We start from the raw sequence: 5,077 nt of genomic DNA on the forward strand, positions 1-5,077 counted from the left end.
TTGGTGTAACATGGTTTGAAGATAGTAATTGGGTGACATCTTTTTTTTTTTCTACCTATACATAACACAGGAAGAAATTTCCTTATTTATGTACCTCTGTATACAATGAGAAAAATGCTAGGTTTGAGGTTTGTTTTTATTTTGTTTTTGTTGTTTGGTTTGTCATAGGGCTTAACCTCTGGGCTCAGGTACTGTCCCTAAGCCTGTTTTTTCTCAAGGCTATTGCTCTACCACTTGAACCTTAATGCCACTTCAGTCTGGCTTTTCTTTATGAGTTTATTGGAGATAAGAATCCAAGGAACTTTCCTGCTTGGGTGGGCTTTCAACTATAATCTTGAAATCTTAATATTAAGATATACAGATCTCTTGAATATCTATGATAGATTATATATAATAAAATATATAAAAATAAAAATAATAATAAATAATATTTGCAAGTGTTTTAATCTCAAGAAAACTACTGTGGGGAAAATGATATAGCAAAGTTAGTGTAGTATTCTTTCCAAAATAGGAAGGGCATCACATTAGCAGAAGTGTAGTATTTTTTCACAATAGTGATAAAGTAGTCATGATGTGAATTTAGGGAATTTTAAGGTGCACATGACGAGTTGCAAACTGTTTCGCTAGGATGACTTTACAGCATAAAAACTTGGGATTGATTGTCATAGAAATAATAGCTTACTCTGATGAACAAATGTTTACTCTTACGTAATGATTTATAGGAAGTGGCACTGTGGCTCAAGTGGTAGAGCACTCACCTTGAGCTGCAGAGCGCAGGGACAGCGCCCAAGCCCATAGTTCAAGCCCCAGGACTGACCAAAAAAAAAAAAAACAATTCAAAGAATTAATTATTATAGATACTTCATAGTTTTATCCTCTACAAGAACATGTCTATTTTTTCTGTTGACTTTTAAGTATGTAATGTAGCATTGAAAACTGCATCTATGCAGAATTAAATAAAATGCAAACAGTTACTATTTTGAATGTGTCTGGTATGGCATATTCAGTATTTGAAAATGAGTAGTTAGTAGTCTTAGGAATGTTGAGGAACACATATATTCTGTCCTCTTAACAATTAGTCAGTTTTCAGTTTTTAAAATTAGGGTTTCCATAGAATTGAACTGTTTTCTGTTTTAGTGTGAGCCAATACTAAAATAATGTTTTTTTTTCAAAATAATGGCAAGTATATTCTGAAAATATTGTATAGTTTGATAACATTCCAGTTGATGTCCCTCTGATAAAGAAAGAGCTAACTCAAGTTAGCAGCCCAAATGTTCATTTTTTAAAAGGTAATACACATAGAATAATATTTACTATATCAATAAAGTGAAATTATATTTTATGTAGTTCATTTTTAACTTAATTTTATTGTCAAGGTGATATATAGAAGGGGTTGCAGTAATTGTAACGTATTGAATACATAACATGTCAAAATTTTTACGCCCTCCCTCATTTTTCTCACACTTTTTCTTTACCCCAATACTCCTCACAAGATGTAATGTAAATTTCCAACATGTTGTCCTGTGAGTATGGCTATTGCATTGGTTTACCTTTTGTCCGTTGTCTCACCATTTTATTGTTCTGCTTCCCTTGCCAAATGAAGATAAATGTATATACAATACACAGGAGACTGAAATCAAATACAACAGTGGACAAACCATACGGGAAAACACAAAACAAAAAAGAAGTCACATAGTACATTAAAAACAACAACCAAAAAGAAAAACCTCTCTTTCCATATCTAGGAGTTTATTTTGCTCAGCATCATTTTATATGGTCATTTATACATAGCTATTGAGCCATTCTGCTCATCTGCTAGGACTATCTTAGATATTTCCTAGTTATTACAAATGAAGGAAACCATGGAATCTGTTTCTTTGTGTCTTGCTTATTTTTCTTAGTAGGATTTTTCCAAGTCTTTCCTTTTACTTATGAATAGGAAGCATAGAATTACTCCGTACATATATAAACCACATTTTGTCAATTCGTTCATCTACTGAATGGCATATTGGTTTAAAACATGATTGCATGTAAATATCACTAAAGGCCATTCAAAAATGACAGATTCCACCTCACCAGATATAACAATATCATGATTTCTAAGTAAGATAGTATTTTATGCTTGTACAAGTGTTGAGATATAGGATGAGTCTAATATATATCTTAAACTGAATTAGGCAGGAAGATATCCAATATCATGTAGGATCAAAATGGTAGTGACAAAATATTCCCTTGAGAAAGATATAGAAGCCTGCCACAAGTATGAATTAGTTCAGATAATTTTGAAGCATTTAGAAGTGCAAGCTCAATTATGTCTCTTTAAATAATAATTATGTAAGTGGAAAGGCAAAAGAAGGGTAAGAGAAGAAAATAACTAACAGTAGATCATTGTCCCAAGTTAGAGTATAAAAATACATAATCTATAACTTCCAAGTAAAAGAGAGACCAATATAATACATACACTTAATTTAGGTACATGCAAAATATTTACTTGGCTTTTCCCTACTTAATGTTCCAAAATAAATGAACACTTATAAGAAAAGTTATGTGATTGCAATTGCTTCAACTTGAACACTAATAGTGATCAGCCCTCTTTTTCTCACTTTGCACTTGGAAAATAGTTCCTAAGTTGATGATGTTGTTGCTGATTAGAGTCAGAGTTAGGGGCTTCTACTTGTACAGTTATCTCAGAATAGTTTAAAGCAGTTTTCCCCTCAAGATATCCAACTACATTGTCTGAACCTGTACTTTGAACACACCCTCACACCTGAGCACATTATTTAAAATTATACTTAAGCTTTTCTTGGCACATTCTACTTTGTGCCTTTGTCTTCTTTGCACATTCCTTTTGAGTTCATCGTTGCTCTATTTCCATTTTGTCTGTACAAACTGCTAAGAGCATTGTTCAACTACCACTTCTTATTTGTACACGCCCAGTCTAAGTATGAAGGTACTTTGTCCATGCTAAGCAATAGGGTAATAGTAACTCTCTGAGTAGAAAAGTTCCACAATATAACCCTATGCCCACATTCGAGAATGTAGAATTTAAAGCACTTTGCGACAAACAGTGATATTAGAATCGAAAGGCTCCTTATGGACTTTTTCCTGAAGTTCATTAGTTTACCCAGGAGAAATATAAATATCTACAAAATTTGGAGCTAATTAGTAAGTATCCGAATTAACATTAGATCCTAGATGTTGTGTTAATACAAGTCACGATTGTAGTATTGTTAAATCAGTATCCTTCACTCCTTGACAATGTGTATGAGAAAATGAAAGAAAGACATTAAAGCAAATTGTCTTATCTTTTTAGGCATTTAATCCTAGTGGTCAGAGCAATGTCTGAACTTTTCCATTCAATAAAAGCTTGAATTTATAAGAACATTTTCCTACATATAAGAATTTGTGTCAAGTTTGTTGACACAGCATGGAGGTATACCTAACAAGAATTAGATTTCAATAGTGTATATGGCAGTTATGGTTTGTCAATGGCTATTGAGGCATTTTCTGTTCTAAAGTGGAATCAATTCCAGGAGCCTTCTGTCACATCAGTAAAGCTGTATGTTCAACCTAATACTTGGTGTTACTTGTCCTACATTTATAATGAGTAGGCTGATAAGATATCCAAACATATCTAAATATACTTCAATAAAATTCCAAACTGATATGGATAGATGCGTCACTAATTGGAACTGTAGGACAGATTAGGATTGTCTGTGCTGTAGTTCAATCTATAATCTCCTGGCTAAATAAAGTTTTCAAAAATATTCACAGAATATCACTAAGAAAAGTTCATGACATTTATATCTGTATAAAATTTCCAAGGTCAGGATTAAACATTTGTTCCCAACATTTAGAATCAACAGGATCTGTTGAATAAATGGATCCAGATTTTTATGTCTTCATATTCATATCTCAACATTTAATCAAATGACTTTCACCAAAACACTGTTCTTATTGAACTTGTCTATGTCATTTTACCTTTCAAATCCAAATAGCAGATTTCCTTCAATATCTTCCTGAAAATTCTTTCCTTCCTTTTCTTCTGAAAATCTGTGTTTATTAATTTTTTGTTTCCTTATTTATCTCTTTCCTCCAATCTTGTCCACACTGGTACTTACATTGTTCACACTTTCATCAGAACTTTCCTTTTCCTCTTCCCTTTAATAATGTCACTGATTTTATGATTATTTTTCATATTCATGGTCGTGAATATTTTGATGATGTCCAAACAGACCTATCTTTGCATCTGTTTAACATAAACCTTAGAACTATCAGAGAGTTTTTTCCTCTAAATCCATCTTTTCCACCTGTAGTCCTTATCACCAAGAATGTAACTAACATAATTAGAAGACAGAGATGTGGAAAACCTTTAGATTTCCTCTTACCCTACCTCCATCCATTAGATAGGATGAATGATCATGATTTTCTCAGTTTCTGTCACGAATGTAATTTCTATGTACTCCTTTTTATGCCCCTGACACCAGCCTATTGCAAATACTCATCACCAGTCACTCAGTCTTAAAACAACTGTTTACAAAGTATGCATTTCTCCCCATAGTCTTTTCATATTGTTCCTCTCCATCACCCAATGACTCTCTTTGTAAGCACACAGAGTGAAGAACTCAGACAAAAATTCTAGTATCATTATTTACTCACAACATTGACTGGTGATCTTACAATTCTCATCTGTAAATGGATGTAATCTACCAGAAATATTGAAGAATATATTTGTTGAATTCTACAGCAAGGAAAAAGAAAAGTGAAGAGTCCTTACATTGTCTACCTTAGCTTTCAAATAAGGAAAGTGTCAAATTCAGACTGTTGGTATATAGTCAGAAATACTTTCATGCAGAAATAAAAATAAATTTTAACTCCTGGCTCTATAGCCTGTGTCCTTTTATGTTAACTGCAGATATGTAAGTAGTATTATGTAAATTGTGTTATGTGTTTACAGCTGTACTGAAGAACATACTCTTAATATATCATTGGAAAACATTGGTTATTGAATGGTATCTATATGGGAATGTTATTTGAACTAATCACACAAAGTTGAAACCTACATCTTAGTCCATCA

This window comes from Dipodomys spectabilis, unplaced genomic scaffold (genome assembly GCF_019054845.1).
Source record: "Dipodomys spectabilis isolate Male_0828 unplaced genomic scaffold, ASM1905484v1 ptg000279l, whole genome shotgun sequence".
In the NCBI taxonomy this organism is placed as follows: domain Eukaryota; kingdom Metazoa; phylum Chordata; class Mammalia; order Rodentia; family Heteromyidae; genus Dipodomys; species Dipodomys spectabilis.